Source organism: Hyperolius riggenbachi, chromosome 1 (genome assembly GCF_040937935.1).
Source record: "Hyperolius riggenbachi isolate aHypRig1 chromosome 1, aHypRig1.pri, whole genome shotgun sequence".
NCBI classification, from domain to species: Eukaryota; Metazoa; Chordata; class Amphibia; order Anura; family Hyperoliidae; genus Hyperolius; species Hyperolius riggenbachi.
Window position 1 is genome coordinate 283,927,261 of NC_090646.1, and position 21,103 is coordinate 283,948,363.

At 44.0% G+C, this 21,103-nt stretch overlaps 1 protein-coding gene across 1 annotated transcript in view; it reads left to right on the forward strand.

The window, feature by feature from the left end:
- Positions 1-335: 335 nt before the first annotated feature.
- Positions 336-21,103, forward strand: part of SLC20A2 (solute carrier family 20 member 2) — a 129,857-nt gene continuing 109,089 nt past the window's right edge. The window contains exon 1 of the mRNA XM_068233659.1: positions 336-422. The gene's annotated coding sequence lies outside the window, so the exon portion shown is untranslated. The remainder of the gene's footprint in view (positions 423-21,103) is intronic.

The following is a 21,103-nucleotide window of genomic DNA, read 5'->3' on the forward strand; positions in this document are numbered from 1 at the left end:
GTCTGACCTGTAGGGGACTATTAGATCTCTAGAGCTGGCAGTTTATTTTTAGTATGTAGTGTTACCGCTTAGGGGGCAGCCTAGTAATAAATAAACATGCTGTATTTTCCTTGCAGCCCCTGCAGTGTTTTTTAACCTCAGGATTTAGTTGCAGCTTTGTAGCACATCTCCTAGAAGATAGTGTGGTTTTGACTGACAGCAGAGGGTGTGGAAAAAAAGTTTTCCCTAGTGAGAAACTTAGGAAGGGTAGCTGTCAAAATGATCTGGCTTTAGGTCCCTCCCCCGTGCGATCATGTTATTTATGGTTCTTTTCTGGGATGCCCGAGCATGGAATTATAGCAGCTGCTGCATAAGTGTAACCGGTAAGAACTAGTGTGTGACTTTGAAGACACCCCAAGTGCATTCGTTACAGTATCATTAAGGTAATTATTATATGTATTTCTGGAATGACTATAAAGTCAAGAAGCAATAATCTTAATTGCTTTAAAAAGCTGATTTACCTTACTTAAATGTATGCTGTTGTTAGATACAGCTGATATTTAAAAATGACAATGGATTTTTAGGTTAAGTTGATATGTGCTCTGATTTAACTCATGCCTTTTCTCTGGCAGTCTTAGGACGGTTAGCGAGCTGTCTGCATTATGTAATGTTTATGCTTCTAATCATAGCCTAGTCATTACTTTGTATTGTTGCATCTCTGTACAAATAAGGGTAGGGTTTATTGGTAGGAGAAATACAGTCACTGGATTCAGTATTTGTCTAGATTATCTTCTGTTAAGACTTTGCGTTTGTATTCTGCATGTCTTATCTTCATTAGCGGAAATAAACATTTGCATTGGCACAATATATGCACATTTTGCCTTGCTTTCTCGCAGGATGCAGAACACTGTGTAGATATGATTGCAATAGATGAAATAAAATGGGAACTGCTACTGCACTCTGTACTGGCTAGACCTTAAGATACAGTGATGTGGGCTGAGATATTTCCTCACTTTTAACCATTAACCCAAATAAAGCCAGGAATGCAAACAAACCTTTAGCAGCTTTTCACGTCAACAGCACAGACACATTCTAATAGCTAATTACTGCATTAACAGCTCGGACACATTCTGGTAGCTAATAACTGCACCAACAGCCCGGGCACATTCTGGTAGCCAATAACTGTACCAACAGCTCGGACACATTCCGGTAACTAATAACTGCACCAGCAGCTCAGAAACATCCTGGTAACTAATAACTACATCAACAGCCCAGACATATTCTGGTAGCGAATAACTGCATCAGCAGCCAAGACATATTCTGGTAACTAATAACTGCATCAACAGCCCAGACACGTTCTGGTAGCTAATAACTGCACCAACAGCCCAGGACACATTCCGGTAACTAATAACTGCATCAACAGCCTGGACACATTCTGGTAGCTAATAACTGCATCAACAGCCCAGACATATTCTGGTAGCGAATAACTGCATCAGCAGCCAAGACATATTCTAGTAACTAATAACTGCATCAACAGCCCAGACACGTTCTGGTAGCTAATAACTGCACCAACAGCCCGGGACACATTCCGGTAACTAATAACTGCACCAACAGCCCGGACACATTCTGGTAGCTAATAACTGCATCAATAGCCCAGACACATTCTGGTAACTAATAACTGCATCAACAGCCCAGACACATTCCGGTAACTCATAACTGCACCAACAGCCCGGACACATTCTGGTAACTAATAACTGCATCAACAGCCTGGACACATTCTGGTAGCTAATAACTGCATCAACAGCCCAGACATATTCTGGTAGCGAATAACTGCATCAGCAGCCAAGACATATTCTAGTAACTAATAACTGCATCAACAGCCCAGACACGTTCTGGTAGCTAATAACTGCACCAACAGCCCAGACACATTCCGGTAACTCATAACTGCACCAACAGCCCGGACACATTCTGGTAACTAATAACTGCATCAACAGCCTGGACACATTCTGGTAGCTAATAACTGCATCAACAGCCCAGACACATTCTGGTAACTAATAACTGCACCAACAGCCCAGACACATTCTGGTAGCTAATAATTGCATCAACAGCCCAGACACATTCTGGTAACTAATAACTGCATCAACAGCCCAGACACATTCTGGTAACTAATAACTGCATCAACAGCCTGGACACATTCTGGTAGCTAATAACTGCACCAGCAGCCCGGACACATTCCGGTAACTAATAACTGCACCAACAGCCCGGACACATTCTGGTAACTAATAACTGCACCAACAGCCCGAATACATTCTGGTAGCGAATAACTGCACCACCAGCTCGGACACATTCTGGTAGCTAATAACTGCAGGAACGGCTAAGAAACATTCTGGTAGCTAATAAATGGACCAACAGCTCAGACACATTCAGGTAGCGAATAACTGCACCACCAGCTCAGACACATTCTGGTAGCTAATAACTGCATCAATAGCCTGGACACATTCTGGTAGCTAAAAACTGTATCAACAGTCCGAATACATTCTGGTAGCTAATAACTGCACCAACAGCCCGGACACCTTTTGGAAGCTACTAGCTGCACCAACAGCCCAGACACATTCTGGGAAGTAATTACTGCACCAACAGCCAGGACCCATTCTGGTAGCGAATAATTGCACCAACAGCCCGGACACATTCTGATAGCCAATAACTGCACCAACAGCCCGGACACATTCTGGTAGCTAATACCTGCATCAGCAGCCTGGACACATTCTGGGATCTAATTACTGCACCAACATCCCGGACATATTCTGGTAGCTAATAACTGCACCAACAGCCCGGGCACATTCTGGTAGCCAATAACTGCACTAACAGCTCAGAAACATTCCGGTAACTAATAACTGCACCAACAGCTTGGACACATTCTGGTAGCTAATAACAACATCAACAGCCATTCTGGTAACTACATCAACCTGGACACATTCTGGTAGATAATAACTGCATCAGCAGCCCGGACACATTCTGGTAACTAATAACTGCACCAACAGCCCGGACACATTCCTGTAACTAATAATTGCACCAACAGCCCGGACACATTCCGGTAACTAATAACTGCACCAACAGCTCGGCCACATTCTGGTAGCTAATAACTGCATCAACAGCCCGGACACATTTTGGTAACTAATAACTGCACCAACAGCCCGGACACATTCCTGTAACTAATAATTGCACCAACAGCCCAGACAGATTTTGGTAGCGAATAACTGCATCAACAGCTTGGACACATTTTGGTAGCTAATAACTGCACCAACAGCTCGGGCACATTCTGGTAGCTAATAACTGCATCAACAGCCCGGACACATTTTGGTAACTAATAACTGCACCAACAGCTCGGACACATTCCGGTAACTAATAACTGCATCAACAGCCCAGACACATTCTGGTAGCTAATACCTGCCCCAACAGCTCGGAAACATTCTGGTAACAAATAACAACATCAACAGCCATTCTGGTAACTACATCAACTCGGACACATTCTGGTAGATAATAACTGCATCAGCAGCCCGGACACATTCTAGTAGCCAATAACTGCACCAACAGCTTGGACACATTCTGGTAGATAATAGCTGCATTAGCAGCCCGGACACATACTGGTAGATAATAACTGCATCAGCAGTCCAGACACATTCTGGTAACTAATAACTGCACCAACAGCCCTGACACATTCCGGTAACTAATAACTGCACCAACAGCCCGGACACATTCTGGTAACTAATAACTGCACCAACAGCCCGGACACATTCCTGTAACTAATAACTGCACCAACAGCCCGGACACATTCTGGTAACTAATAACTGCACCAACAGCCCTGACACATTCCGGTAACTAATAACTGCACCAACAGCCCGGACACATTCTGGTAACTAATAACTGCACCAACAGCCCGGACACATTCCTGTAACTAATAACTGCACCAACAGCCCGGACACATTCTGGTAACTAATAACTGCACCAACAGCTCGGCCACATTCTGGTAGCTAATAACTGCATCAACAGCCCGGACACATTTTGGTAACTAATAACTGCATCAACAGCTGGACACATTCTGGTAGCGAATAACTGCATCAACAGCACAGGCACATTCCGGTAGCTAATAACTGCATCAACAGCCCGGACACATTCTGGTATCATCTCACTCTCAAGAAAGGTATTACAAAATTTTATTTGATAAATCATTTTTTTCACAAATATTGTGCAGTGTACAAAGTGTAGCTGTGCAAGTTATACATGGTATACATCTATACAGTCTGGCTTGCCATGAAGTAGAGTGTTTTTAACCCAGATTTTCCCTTGTAGCAGTGTAATCATGGCAGGGAGCCTGCAGCTCTAGCGGTGAGTTACGAAGCTCCCATGGAGACACGAGGCCTTGAGATGGAGGCAGGAGGGGGAGGCAATACGGTTAGAGGGAAGGCCAGACAAAGAAAAATTGCAATAGTCTATGCGGGAGATGACAAGGGCATGGATGAGAAGTTTGGTGGTGTCAAGAGACAGGTAGGAGCGGATCCTGGAGATTTTGTGGAGGTGGAAGTTGCAGGATAGGGCAATACTTTGGAAAGTGCAAAGTCCAGGGTAACATCTAGACAGTGCGCTTGGGAGGTAGGGCGGATGGTAGTGTTTTCGATAGTGATATGCATATCTGGGAAGGGTGCAGCTGTGCAGGGCGGGAATATCACAAGGTGTACAGACAAAAGAAAAATTGCAAAGATGAAAACAAGGCCATAGCCTCTAGGAGTGGGCCCACTTTTATCACCAAATACACCGGCAGCTCAAGAAAGATCCAAGGCATTATAAAAAGGAATTGGCCTATTTTGTTACAAGACCCCATAAAGGTCTACTGCCAGAGACACCCCAAATCATTTTTTAAAAAAAAGCGAAATCTTTAAAAAATGTAATCGCACCAAGTAAAATCGATGTAAAGGAACCAACCACCTGGTTGAGAAGTAATGTGACGGGAAACGGGAGAAGGGATGCTGCCAGTTAATGCAACATAGGCTTAAAAGCATCTCAAATCCGGAAGGTCCCTCCATATCTTTAAAGCAATTTATAAATTGTGCTACCAAATTTGTTATTTATTTGTTGCAATGTGATTGTAACAAAAGATATGTGGGTAGATATGTGGGTAGAACCACCCGTAAACTCAGAACTCGTTTAGGTGAGCACAAGTGTAACATCCTGGATAAATCCAATAAACACAGTGTGCCACGTCACTTTCAGCAATGTCACCAAGGTGATCCTGGAAGCCTAACAATCACTGGTTTGGAACATATATCGGATTCCCTCCCCATGGGCCTAAGATATAAAAGACTATGTGAGAGGGAAGTGTATTGGATTTTTAGTTTAGACACACTTTCCCCAAGAGGCCTAAATGAAGACCTGAAGGTTCAAAGCTTCATAAATTGAAATCCCCTCCTAGGACACTGATGGGTGAAACAAATGGGGCCCTACTGATGTTATTGTGTTGTTATTCATTGCTTTGTGGAAAATGACCTGATTGTATAGAGTTCACGATTGTTTGTATGACAGTAATGTCACATTTACAGATATATATGGTTTGACTATTGACTAAATGACTATTAGTATACAGAATATCGCCTGCAGTAGGGTCTTAATTTTTACCTCTGATGAACTGAACAAGTGCAGAGCGCTTGTACTGTTAGTGCTTTTTATGTCTTAGGATTGATTTTATTGGTCAATATGCAGAATACCCATTTCGAGGTTCAAAAGTTTGAGTCCATCCATTTAGTATATGTATGGACTTATACCCGCAGATAATCATGCGTAGTGTGCAGATTTTAATATCCTTCACAATATAAATCGGCCCCTTCTTGTGTGGCATTGGTTTTATTCTTAAGCCTTGCACATAGCGGAGGAGCTGGAGGAGTTATAGTTTTTTTCACACAAATAATGTCTGCAGTAAGGTCTGACAGTGCACCTCTGTTGCGCATTGGATTAGCGCTAAGTGCATATAATGTGGAAGCATTATGTGTAGACCTTAAGGGTCTGTCAGGATATGACTTATTGATTTTTTCCTTCATATAGGATGAATTTTTATATATAAATTTTAGTTTCATTTAACCCTAGACGATTGGCGCTCCACGTAATAGTGGATGCCAACTTTTAACTTGTTTCAATAAAGTTTTTGAATTTTAACACCGCCCCCTGGCAACAGTTGCCACAAGGGTGAGTCTATGTATACCAGGCTGTCTGAGGGAAACGTCACCTGAGGAAGGCGAGGATTAACGCCGAAACCGGTAGTGATGTCAGAAGCCGTGCACCGCTCTCCCCAGACAGACGTCCTCTTGTAACACCATCTACACCACCAGCCCTGGCCAGGCTGGATTAGGCTGAGGAAACCAACTGGAGGATTTGATGCAAAGCGCAGCACAGCTACTAGATTTGTAAGTGCAACTTTTATGTGTGTGTTGATTACATACTGTGGTTAATGCACCATCGGAGCGCTCTCTGTCCCCCCTACCCTCGGGAATATCAGAAGCTCAGTCTTGTCCAAATTAAGCTTCAGGAATCTGTTGGCAATCCAGGAGGAAATGGATGTGAGGCAGGTGGAGACAATGGCCTCAATTCACCAGTGGTTACCGACCTATTTATCTCATGGGAGGTAATTTACCTCCTGTGATATCTCCAAATAGCAATTCTCCAGAAGTATAGGGTGAAATATCGACAGAGAGAAATCCATGCGATAAATAGGCGATAGTTGTTATTTGTTCTCAAAATCACAATACACCAGGGAAAAAAGGGGGTGTGGCCATTGGTTAATTTTTCATCTATTTATCCCCTGAATGTACCTGGAGATATCTGTTTTTTCTCACAGCTGCTGCAGCTCACTCTGCAGCTAGTTTACTAGCAGCATACAGTAACAGCCTATACTGTACATATTTCAGGCACCAGAGAGCAGCCCATTTACACTATTCAGCATATTAAGCAATATTAAGCATTTACAATATTAAGTGGATGGGCGACATAAAGGAGGAATCTGGATACATTTTTCATCGGGAGTGAGTGTGAAAATGTATCCAAATACCTCCTCCGTTTCACCCATCCACTTAATATTGTAAATGCTTAATATGCAGAACGGAGGGAGGGTTTGTAATGGAAGGAGAGGTTCAAAAAACAGGGAGGGAAACCATCTGTGGTCACATGCTGGTAATAACCTCCTCCTCCTACCCACAATCCTTTACTTCCAGCATCCAGAGAGGCAAAGAACCGCATGCAAATCACTAACACCGCATAACTATCGACCGTTTATCGCACGGTTTTCGCATCCATATCGCTCCATTATCGCACCATTATCGCCTGCTACCGAACACTCCTCTCTCTATCCTCTCACAGTGGTGAATTGCAAACAAAGTGTTAAAATACCGCATGAGATAAAATACCAACCTTTTATCTCTTACTAACTCTTCTCTAGTGAATTGAGGCCTTTGTACATGGTGGAGGAGGAGAGATCTGGGGTGTGGAGGTATATCTGGGTGTCGTCGGCATGCAGGTGGTAGGTGAAGCCCATGGAGGAGATGATTTTTCCAACTGAGGCTGTGTAGATAAGTTAAAGGAGATATATTTATACTTACCTGGAGCTTCCTCCAGCCCCATGAACTCTGTTACACATTGGCCTCAATTCACTAAGATCATGCTGGAGATAATAAGGCAAGAGAAAACTTACCTCCACACAGTGAGTTATTTTAGCTCTTCATTCCTTAAGTTACCTCTTATGTAGTTAATTTACCTCCTCTGTAGTTAATTTACCTCCTCTGTAGTTATTTTCAAACGCAGTTAATAAACAGCCTGTCTTTAACTATGGAGTTATTTTAAAGAGAATCTGTATTGTTAAAATCGCACAAAAGTAAACATACCAGTGCGTTAGGGGACATCTCCTATTACCCTCTGACACAATTTCGCCACTCCTCGCCGCATTAAAAGTGGTTAAAAACAGTTTTAAAAAGTTTGTTTATAAACAAACAAAATGGCCACCAAAACAGGAAGTAGGTTGATGTACAGTATGTCCACACATAGAAAATACTTTCATACACAAGCAGGCTGTATACACCCTTCCTTTTGAATCTCAAGAGATTATTTGTGTGTTTCTTTCCCCCTGTTCTCATGCACTGAAGTTTCAGGCTGCTTGTTTCTTCCTGCAAACAGCTTTGCCCTTCTCTGTAATTCCTAAGTATGTGAAAGCCCAGCCAGCTCAGAGGACGATTTATCCAGCTTGTAAAAGATAAGAGAGAAGAGAGAAGCTGCTCTAATCCTAAATAACACACAGGCAGTGTGCATACAGGGGCCTGGAAGGGGGAGTTCATAGCAGAACCACAACACTGAAGAACTTGGCAGTCTTCCAGACACAGGCTGACAAGTCTGACAAGAGAGAGATAAGTTGATTTATTACAGAGACAGTGATAGTATAAAGTGCTGCAGTAAGCTAGAACACATTAGAATAGCTTTTTGAACTTGTAGGATGATAAAAAACAGGATGCAATTTTTGTTACGGAGTCTCTTTAAGGATTGAAGGGTTAATTTAAAGACAGAAGAGTTAACTTTAGGTTTGCCTGAGGTAAAATGTTTCCTGAATACGACATGCCTCATCACCATGGTGATAACTATAGAAATGTTATTAAAGACAGGAGATAAGCTTAGTGAATTGAGGCCATTTGTCCAGTACTGCAGCAACGTACTATTAATACAATGTTGTGGTCATCCAATTATAATTTAATTCCACTGTGTTTGCTATTCACAACAACACACCACAACACCTCAGTGCAAAAGTGGCCATATGGACACAAAACATTTATATTGTGCTTTTCTCATGGCGGACTCCAAACGCGCCACACACTGTAGCCATTAAGGTGCACTTAGTAGGCAGTAGCATTGTTAGGGAGTCTTTCCCAAGGTCTACTTACTAGATATAGGTGCTGGCTTACCAAACAGAAAGAATCGAGATTTGAACCCTGGTCTCCTGTGCCCTTAACCAGTACACTATCCAGCGGCTATACAAACCACAGGTTCTGAAAATGAATTGTGTATCCTAGGGTGTGCTTTTGAACAGCTCAAATTATACTTTTGTTTGTTAGTCAGAGTAAATTCATCATGAGAAGAGCTGAATATTAGAAAGTAATACATCATTTTTTAACAAAATTTGGTAAGTTTTTTTAACCTCATGCACAATAATTAGCCAAATGGTATTTTTCTCATGCTTAGTGACATGTGACATAAAGAGATAGACATGTGTATGTACAGTGCCTAGCACACAAATAACTATGCTGTGTTCCTTTTTTTCTTTGTCTGCCTGAAAGAGTTAAATATCAGGTATGTAAGGGGCTGACTCAGTCCTGACTAAGACGGGAAGTGACTACAGTGTGACCCTCACTGATAAGAAATTCCCCTTTTTATCTCTTTCTTGCTCTCAGAAGCCATTTTCTGCTAGGAAAGAGTTTTATAGTTGGAATTTCTTATCTGTGAGGGTCACACTGTAGTCACTTCCTGTCTGAGTCAGGACTGAGTCAGCCACTTCCATACCTGATATTTAACTCTTTCAGAAGAGAAAGAAAAAGAGGAACACAGCATAATGCATACAGACTGTTTTGGATTGGTTGATCCTCATCAGTGCATGGCATTGATTGATATGGCTCTATGGGGTAGGACTTGAAACACAAATTGTTTACAATATCTGGTGAGCCAGAACTCAAGGGAAAAAAACTCCCTACTATAATGCTATGCACAACAGAAGTTTCTTCTGCTTGCATAGCATTTTAGTAAGGAGGCTTTTTGTTCTCTTCTGGCCCCTTACACACTCCTAGTTCTGGTTTACCATGAGCTTGCTGGGCAACCTGTAACTATATAGTAAGTGCATGCAATAATTAACCATCACTGTGCAAAATTATTAGGCTGAAATTATGTTTTTCTCCAGTTTTACAGTAAGGGTAACAAATACAATGGCTTATATAAATTAATGAAGTAACATTTTTGGCCTCTCCCCAGGCCAATTTAGCCAAGCTTGCAATCAGTAACTGCTATGAGGGCTTGTCAATTAGGTTTGTGGGGCCGCTCTTCATCCATGTACAAGCTCGGCCTGCACTGCGCAGCCACACAAGACGACCCTGGCCTGTGCAGTACCATGGGACCACTTGTGTATGGCAAGAGAAGGACAATATGTAAATACAGAAATGGGAGGTATGTGACAAGAAGACAACATAACTCTAAAATACAATACGTCTGTCACGGAGTGCAGATCTATTGAGCTCACAAATAATTTGCAAATGCCCTATCAAGTGCAAAGTTACTACTGCCCAATCAAGAAAAACAGCGAGTAAGGAGTGTTCTTGCATGGGATGGGCTATATGTAAATTGGAATGGTAAATGTATCCGATGGAAAAGTAATTTTGCAATAATCCCCGTATGCATATCAAATAATATCATGAGTTTGTGCTGTAAGACACAAGTGTACTGTACTGCACAGATTAACAGTATAGTCCGAAATAATAATGATCCTCCTGTAATAAACGTTACTTCTGGGCCACCAATAGCATAGCCCCAGGTCCAACAGAAGGTGTAGCAGCTGTTACAATGTACTTGTTATTTATTTATTTATAGTATTTTTAAAGTGCCAACATATTACGCAGCGCTGGACATTAGTTTAGGTTACAGACAATATTTAGAGGTGACATACAGCAATATGACAATACAGGAATACAAGAAAAACCAGATCACGCAGCACAGTATGAGTACAACACTGGATGGGAGCATGGAGATATATACGTGTTTATATCACAGTGACCAGTCCCATCACATAAGTGGAAAAATACACAGCCCTGCAAATGGACAGTATGTTGCGGTAATATTACCTGTGGCCAATCACACCGCAGGTAAAGACAGGACCACAGAATGAGACTTGAACCCAGAATTGGGTGCAATGACACTTGCAGTGATGATAGTGACGGGAAAACAGAATGCAGTAAGTGCAAGTATCGGTAATATGCCATTAGAAGAAAACTTCTTGCGGAAGTTGATAAGCAGCTCCGTAGCGAGAAACGTTAGTTTTGTGTGAAACGGTCCTCCGGATATGCCTTATTGTCTGTGTACAGTTCATAAGTGACTGGAAAGTGTCATTACAACATGCAGAGGCTTTTTAGCTCACCAGAATACACTGTGTCAGATGTGCAACTACCATGTGACCCAACATGTCCCTTTTGTGTGTTCTGCAATCTTCAGGGAGATTGGCAAATAAGTCAACGTTCAATCTTTCCAATATAGACTTAAATTACTATGCTCATCCCATCAAATACCTCTCCATTTGGGGTGTGACACTTCCTTGAAACGTCACTGCACAGCCTTAGCCACAGTCATCAAACAAATAAAAAGTGTTGATGCAAATCAGGCCTAACTAACAGGGCCATATTCATAGCCAGCAAACACCTGAACAGTGTTGGTGCAAGGCTGGCTGCCTAAATAGAAAGAATACCCTTTCCCAAATCAGGGGCTATATATTCATGGTAAGTTTGAACAATGATCGGCACACTGAAATCTAATGGTAAACTAGCATACAGGTGTGAGGATATATTTTAAATAGCCAGATGTAGCCCAAGAATAGGTAGCCAGATTCCCCCCCCCCATATAGGTAGCCAGATGACCTCCCACAATATAGGTAGCCAGATGTACCACTCCCACCCCCAGTATAAGTAGCAAAATGTCCCCCAGTATATATGCAGCCCTGCTCAGTATAGATAGCGAGATGCCCCCACCCTGACAGTATAGGTAGCCAGATGTAGCCCCCCTCAGTATAGGTAGCCAAATGTCCCTCAGTATAGATAGCCAAATGACCCCCCCCCCCACAATATAGGTAGCCAGATGTAGCACCTGCCCAGTATAGGTAGCCAAATGTCCCCCAGTATAGTTAGCCAGATGACCCCTGCAGTTTAAAAGTAGCCAGATGTAGCCCCCCCTTTCCCTTGTAGGTAGCAGGATGACGATATGGGTAGCCTGATGTAGCACCCCCACCCCCCAGTATAAATAGCCAAATGTCCCCCCAGTATAGTTAGCCGGATGACCCCCGCTGTGTAGGTAACCAGATGTAGCCCACCTTCCCTCAGTATAGGTAGCAAGATGACCCCCCACAGCATGGGTAGCCAGATGTAGCACCCTACCCCCAGTATAAGTAGCCAAATGTCCCCCAGTAGCCAGATGTAGCTCCCCCTTTCCATTGTAGGTAGCAGGATGATCTCTGCAGTATAGGTAGCCAGGTACACTTAGTAGAGATGGTCAATGAGATGCAAATAATTTTGGCTTGCACGCAAATTGTATTCAGCTTGGAACCAAAAGGAAATGTATTTGATTGGTACAAATCTGAGCTGCATACAATTGGCATTAAATTAGCATGCAAGCCAAAATTATTTGCATCTCCAGATTTCCCTAGTGGTATAGTGCCCCCTGCCCCCCCCCCCCCCCCCCCGTTCTTCTATTCCCTTGACCTTGGTGTTTTAGTGCCCCATTATATTAATTTGGTGATGTGGCTTCAAGTTGATCAGATAAGCGTTGTAGTATCTGAGAGACTAGCCATGAACCTCGCAATTTTAAAGAGGAACTCCAGTGAAAATAATGCAATAAAAAAGTGCTTCATTTTTACAATAATTATGTATAAATGATTTAGTCACTGTTTGCTCATTGTAAAATCTTTCTTCTCCCCGATTTACATTCTGACATTTATTACATGGTGACATTTTTACTGTGGGCAGGTTATGTAGCTGCTTCTAGCTGTTTTGGCTGTTAGAGACAGCTGTAAACAGTTAACCACTTAAGGACCTAGGGCTTTCTACCCCTTAAGGACCAGGCACTTTTTTTCCATTCAGACCACTGCAGCTTTCACGGTTTATTGCTCGCTCATACAACCTACCACCTAAATGAATTTTGGCTCCTTTTCTTGTCACTAATAAAGCTTTCTTTTGGTGCTATTTGATTGCTCCTGCGATTTTTACTTTTTATTATATTCAGCAAAAAAGACATGAATTTTGGCAAAAAAATGATTTTTTTAACTTTCTGTGCTGACAGTTTTCAAATAAAGTAAAATTTCTGTATACATGCAGCGCGAAAAATGTGGACAAACATGTTTTTGATTAAAAAAAAACCCATTCAGCATATATTTATTGGTTTGGATAAAAGTTATAGCGTTTACAAACTATGGTGCAAAAAGTGAATTTTCCCATTTTCAAGCATCTATGACTTTTCTGACCCCCTGTCATGTTTCATGAGGGGCTAGAATTCCAGGATAGTATAAATACCCCCCAAATGACCCCATTTTGGAAAGAAGACATCCCAAAGTATTCACTGAGAGGCATAGTGAGTTCATAGAAGATATTATTTTTTGTCACAAGTAAGCGGAAAATGACACATTGTGACCAAAAAAAAAAAAAAAAAAAAAGTTTCCATTTCTTCTAACTTGCGACAAAAAAAAAATGAAATCTGCCACGGACTCACCATGCCCCTCTCTGAATACCTTGAAGGGTCTACTTTCCAAAATGGGGTCATTTGTGGGGTGTGTTTACTGTCCTGACATTTTGGGGGGTGCTAAATTGTAAGCACCCCTGTAAAGCCTAAAGGTGCTCATTGGACTTTGGGCCCCTTAGCGCAGTTAGGCTGCAAAAAAGTGCCACACATGTGGTATTGCCGTACTCAGGAGAAGTAGTATAATGTGTTTTGGGGTGTATTTTTACACATACCCATGCTGGGTGGGAGAAATATCTCTGTAAATGACAATTTTTTATTTTTTTTTTACACACAATTGTCCATTTACAGAGTTATTTCTCCCACCCAGCATGGGTATGTGTAAAAATACACCCCAAAACACATTATACTACTTCTCCCGAGTACGGCGGTACCACATGTGTGGCACTTTTTTACACCCCAAGTACGCTAAGGGGCCCAAAGTCTAATGAGTACCTTTAGGATTTCACAGGTCATTTTGCGGAATTTGATTTCCAGACTACTCCTCACGGTTTAGGGCACCTAAAATGCCAGGGCAGTATGGGAACCCCACAAATGACCCCATTTTAGAAAGAAGACACCCCAAGGTATTCCGTTAGGAGTATGGTGAGTTCATAGAAGATTTTATTTTTTGTCAAAAGTTAGCGGAAAATTGATTTTTATTGTTTTTTTCACAAAGTGTCATTTTCCACTAACTTGTGACAAAAAATAAAATCTTCTATGAACTCACCATACTCCTAACAGAATACCTTGGGGTGTCTTCTTTCTAAAATGGGGTCATTTGTGGGGTTCCTATACTGCCCTGGCATTTTAGGGGCCCTAAACCGTGAGGAGTAGTCTGGAAATCAAATTCCGCAAAATGACCTGTGAAATCCTAAAGGTACTCATTGGACTTTGGGCCCTTTAGCGCAGTTAGGGCGCAAAAAAGTGCCACACATGTGGTATCGCCGTACTCGGGAGAAGTAGTACAATGTGTTTTGGGGTGTATTTTTACACATACCCATGCTGGGTGGGAGAAATACCTCTGTAAATGACAATCTTTTGATTTTTTTACACACAATTGTCCATTTACAGAGTTATTTCTCCCACCCAGCATGGGTATGTGTAAAAATACACCCCAAAATACATTGTACTACTTCTCCCGAGTACGGCGATACCACATGTGTGGCACTTTTTTGCACCCTAACTGCGCTAAAGGGCCCAAAGTCCAATGAGTACCTTTAGGATTTCACAGGTCATTTTGCGGAATTTGATTTCCAGACTACTCCTCACGGTTTAGGGCCCCTAAAATGCCAGGGCAGTATAGGAACCCCACAAATGACCCCATTTTAGAAAGAAGACACCCCAAGGTATGCCGTTAGGAGTATGGTGAGTTCATAGAAGATTTTATTTTTTGTCAAAAGTTAGCGGAAAATTGATTTTTATTGTTTTTTTCACAAAGTGTCATTTTCCACTAACTTGTGACAAAAAATAAAATCTTCTATGAACTCACCATACTCCTAACGGCATACCTTGGGGTGTCTTCTTTCTAAAATGGGGTCATTTGTGGGGTTCCTATACTGCCCTGGCATTTTAGGGGCCCTAAACCGTGAGTAGTCTGGAAATCAAATTCCGCAAAATGACCTGTGAAATCCTAAAGGTACTCATTGGACTTTGGGCCCTTTAGCGCAGTTAGGGTGCAAAAAAGTGCCACACATGTGGTATCGCCGTACTCGGGAGAAGTAGTACAATGTGTTTTGGGGTGTATTTTTACACATACCCATGCTGGGTGGGAGAAATAACTCTGTAAATGGACAATTGTGTGTAAAAAAATCAAAAGATTGTCATTTACAGAGGTATTTCTCCCACCCAGCATGGGTATGTGTAAAAATACACCCCAAAACACATTGTACTACTTCTCCCGAGTACGGCAATACCACATGTGTGGCACTTTTTTGCACCCTAACTGCGCTAAGGGGCCCAGAGTCCAATGAGTACCTTTAGGCTTTACAGGGGTGCTCACAATTTAGCACCCCGCTCACTTGCCAGGACAGTTAACAAACCCCACAAATGACCCCATTTTGGAAAGAATACACAACAAGGTATTCCATGAGGGTAATGGTGAGGTCATTGAAAATTTTATTTTTTGTCACAAGTAAACGGAAAATGACACTTTGTTAAAAAAAATTTAAAAAAAAAATTCTGCTAACTTGTGACAAAAACTAAAATCTTTTATGAACTCACCGTGCACCTCACATAATACTTTAGGGTGTCCTCTTTCCAAAATGGGGTCATTTGTGGAGTCTGTCCTGGCATTTTAGGGTCTCTGCAATCATTACATGTATGGCCAGTATTAGGAGTTTCTGCTATACTCCTTATATTGGGTATACAAGTAATGCACTCTGGGCTGAAAGGAAAAATGAACGGCAAACATACCTTGCTCCACATCAATGGCAGATCTTCCTCCACATCAATGGCAGTGATAACCTCAGGAGAGAGACACCCCGTGCCACCCTGCACTCAGGGTGAGCCACCAACTTATGTGACTGGGCCTCAGAACTTTAGTATACAGCATTATGCCTGTAGGATACAGCAATATGCCTGCCAATAGAGATGACTCTGTGTGGCATTAAAGCATCATCATAGGCCCAAATCACATATAAACCGGGGGTGTCCACACTCAAGGGAAATTCAAACATGCCGTCTTATATCGCCAACCCAGGACAGATCACCAATATCAAGCTAGGAAACCGATCCTTCTTCCCACTTTTATGCTTACCCGTTTGGTCTTCAAGCTTACCTCTCCTCTCCCTGCGACAATGTGCAAAAGACCACTGAGTGTGTGCCTACTCCTGTGTCTGGAGTTCCCTAGGTTCTAATAGTGTACCTGCTCGTGGTACCTTTCAAAACACGGCCCTACGCATAGGCCAGGCTGGTCAGGACAGCGGGGTCAATAAAAACTGGTGTCATTCCTTCTTCCAGTCCTGCTGCAGACACGACAACGTTTTCTTCGGATGCGTTGACCTGGGGCACACGGAATCTGATAGGCGTAATGCCTACCATGCAGTCGGCTAGTTGCATCTGGGGGGGGGGCCTGGCACCTCCTGGATACAGGATGTCCAGAATGATCTGTTCCTGAAATTGGAGGAAAGATCCAGTTCTCCCAGCCTTACTGTAGAGAACAAAGCTGTTGTAAACTGCCAATTGAATCAGATAAAAAGACACTTTCTTATACCAGCGTCTTGTTTTCTGGGTCATTAAATAGGGCGCTAACCTCTGGTCATTGAAGTCCACCCCTCCCATGTTGACATTATATTCGTGGACGACAAGGGGCTTTTCAATGACCTTAGTTGCCCGTTGAATTTGGACTGTCGTGTCTGTGTGAATGGTGGACAGAAAGTAAACGTCCCTCTTGTCCCTCCATTTCACCGCGAGCAGGTCTTCAGTACGCAAGGCGGCCCTCTGCCCCCGTTCAAGTCTGGTGGTAATGAGCCGTTGGGGGAAGCCCTGGCGACTAGGCCGCGCAGTGCCACAGCATCGGATTCCTTCTAACTTTAAGTGCTGAAAGAGGGCCACACTTGTGTAATAATTGTCCACAAAAAGATGGTACCCCTTCTGGAACAAGGGTGACACCAAGTCCCACACAACCTTTCCACTGCTCCCCAGGTAGTCAGGGCATCCGACCGGCTCCAATTTTGAGTCTTTTCCCTCATAGACCCTAAAACGACATGTATAGCCTGTGGCCCTTTCACAGAGCTTATACAGTTTCACCCCATACCGGGCGCACTTGCTTGGGATGTACTGTTTGATGCCAAGGCGCCCGGTAAAGCGTAAGAGGGACTCGTCTACGCAGATGTTCTGTTCAGGGATATAAGCATCTGCAAATGTTGAGGACAGGTGGTCTATGAGGGGCCGAATTTTGTGGAGCCGCTCATAAGCAGGGTCTCCCCTTTCATGACAGGTTTCGTCGTCGTTGAAATGCAGGAAGCGCAGGATGGACTCAAATCGTGTCCTGGACATGGCAGCAGGATACAAGGGAACATGATTTACTGGGTTCGTAGACCAATACGACCGCAGTACATTCTGTTTCATTAGTCCCAAGTGAAGGATAAGGGCCAAAAAGATTTTAATTTTGGAAACTTGGACTGGTTTCCACCCGAAAGGCTGGGCATACATGCTCTCCGGGTGCTCGGTGATGAATTGTGTGGCTTTACGGTTGGTCTCAACCACAATTAAGTCCAAGAGAACCTGGGTGATGAACAGCTGCAAAAATTCTAGGGCCGTTCCTAGATGAGCTGTCGCCACCTGGACTCCAGACTGGGCGGTGAAAGGGGGCACTACGGGTGCGGCGGAATCAAGGGATTGCCAATCTGGTTGTGCCAGCACCTCTGGGAGTCTATGGGTACTACGGGCCCGTCTTCTTCTTGGTGGCTGCGACGGGGGTACTACTGCACTTGCCACCGTACCAGTTTCAACTTCCATGCTGACGCTCACCACTTCGCCAGGGTCTACGGAAGCACTGGCACTAAGTCCAGGAGATGCTGCGCTGCTGGTGCCTGCCTCACCAAGAAAACTATCAACAGCGCTAGCACCACCCTGCTGCCCTTGAGGCGGATCCTGCGCCACCTGCGGTCTAACGACTTGGGGTCTGGTACGCCTGGCTCTAGCCGGGACCATAGCCTCGTCATCACTAGCGGTCAGGGAACCACTGCTTTCTACAGGTTCAAATTCGGACCCGGAAGATTCGACGGATGATTCTTCCCAAAAGAACTCATCCGACTGGTCCATGTACCTGTATACCTCGTCATCGGAAAGCCCCCTTCTTGCCATTTTGGATCGCTAAATTTATGGGGTTTTCCTCCGAGACTACCCAGAAAAAAAGAGCACCTACCTAGCAAAAAGGGAGTATTTGAGAGGTATTGGGGTTGGTGGAAAGTGGGGTCTCAGAGGCAATCAAACAATCACGGGACAATCAAATACAATTACAGCACAATCGACTCCAATCACAGCACAATCAAATCTGATGCACTCGGAAGGTGATGGGGGGAGGGTGGGATTGGGTGTGGCGGGAAGTGGGGTCTCAGGCAATCAAACAATCACGGGGCAATCGAAGCCGATCACGGGACAATCAAATACAATTACAGCACAATCGACTCCAATCACAGCACAATCAAATCTGATGCACTCGGAAGGTGATGGGGGGAGGGTGGGATTGGGTGTGGCGGGAAGTGGGGTCTCAGGCAATCAAACAATCACGGGGCAATCGAAGCCGATCACGGGACAATCAAATACAATTACAGCACAATCAAATCCAATCACAGCCCAATCAAATCTGATGCACTCGGAAGGTGATGGGGGGAGGGTGGGATTGGGTGTGGCGGGAAGTGGGGTCTCAGGCAATCAAACAATCACGGGGCAATCGAAGTCGATCACGGGACAATCAAATACAATTACAGCACAATCGACTCCAATCACAGCACAAGCAAATCTGATGCACTCGGAAGGTGGTGGTTGGAGGTGGTGGGGGGGGAGGGTGGGGTTGGGTGTGGTGGGGGGGGGGGGGGGGAGGGGGGGTTGGGTGTGGTGGGAAGTGGGGTCTCAGGCAATCAAACAATCACGGGACAATCGAAGCAGATCACGGGACAATCAAATACAATCGCAGCACAATTAAATACAAGCACAGCACAATCGAATACAAGCGCAGCACAGTCAAATACAATGCACTTGGACGGTGATTAGGGGGGGGGTCTGAGGGCGATTTGAGGGGGTGGGGGTTGATCAGGAGCCCGCACGGGGCAGACTGAGTCCTGATCTGATGAGAGGCAGACACAGGGGGTTACTGATCAAAGATCAGTTAGTGATCGCTGGGGAGGACAGATGTAAACAAAGAGCAGGGGATGTAATCAGAAGGGGGGTATGAGGGCAATCGAGGGCCTGGGCAGGTGATCGGTTACCCCCGCGGGGCAGTTAGGGTCTGCTCTGATGGGTGGGGGTGCTGAGGGGTGATGGACAGGTGATAGACAGGTGATCAGAGGGGGATCAGAGGGGGATCAGGGGGTAAGGTAGCTGTATACAGATGTATACAGTATACAGGGGGGTAGTCTGGGATGGGGTCTGGGGGTGATCTAAAGGTAGGGGGGGGGATCAGGGGTGACTAGGAGGCAGTTAGGGACCTAAACTAAGGGGCAGCGTCGCTAGTTAGTGGCAGGTGGGGGGGGGTGGGGGTTTTGCAGGGGTGCAAGGGTGCTAGGCAGGGGTCTGCTGGGGTGATCAGGGGGGGTATGAGGCCTGGGGTGGGTGATCAGGGGGCTGTAAGGCAAAAAAAACGGCTGTGTGCTGATACTTACAAAGTGCTTCCTCCTCGCTAGTGGTCTCTGCAACAATGAGACCACGAGGCGAGGAGGAAGCACGTATAAGGCACTTTGTTTACTTAACAAAGTGCCTTATACTACCTGATTGGCTACATTGTTGGATTCCTCCGCTCGCCGGCTCTGCTAAGTGGCCGGCGAGCAGAGGCAAAATGCCGGGCTTCCGACTCCCGGCGGAGGATCGCGTCACTGATGACGCGATCGCTCCGCCCATGCCCTTACAAGGACCGCCGCCATTTGTCAATATGGCGGTCCTTGCGGGGTGCACTTCCCGGCCGCCAATTGTACATACGGCGGTCGGGAAGTGGTTAATTCCTGTCTGTGAACCTTGTTACATTGTAACAACTGCCAAAATTACAGAGGTCCCAGAGCTTCTTGTGGGAGGAGTTTAAGCACAAAATCAGTCATACAGCGCCCCCTGATGGTCTGTTTGTGAAAAGCAATATATTTCTCATGTAAAAGGGGGTATCAGCTACTGATTGGGATAAAGTTCAATTCTTGGTTGGAGTTTCTCTTTAAATGAAAGTCAGCAACAGCAGCCTCATTTCATTATTTCAAAGTAACAAAATGATACACCATGAAAGGATGGTAGTATTCTTATGTTTTCATTTGCTTGAAAGTGAAATAAGAGACACGGAACTCTGAATACCTGGAGATCAGGTGCTAAGTGTTATAGTTTGCTATGGAATGTAGAAATCTGCTGTAAGAAAAGTGTACAAAAGCTTTTTGTTTCAGCAGGGTGGAAACGGCTTTACACATGACCATGATTATTTAATGATTAATCTTGCTTTTGCAGCTGCAGTGATAATGTTAACAACTTAAATAGGAAAATAACAATCAGTTTTCATTTTTTTTTAAGTTTCTGCATTTGTAAACATACAGTTCATGATAATATTCCGTAACCTCCTTAACCAAATTCTAGTTTAGTGTATAAAAATGAAATGAAGGACCTCATACATAATTGTATATTTCTTTTTTTAATAACTAAAGGATTGTACGCATGTGAAACTATTCCACCAAACTATCGTCCACACTTGGTCTATTGGACGATAGTTGGGGGTGTGTACGCCTGACAAACGTCTAGACGAGTGACTGAACACTGGCGGTTTGCCTGATCCAACCCGCGGATCAACCACATGAGTTGGGCTGATTTTGTGCAGGTGCCCGCATGTGTGCAAGTCCTTTGAACAACTTGAACTCGTTTTGAATGCGGTCATATTGGTCAGTCCATTGTTCCA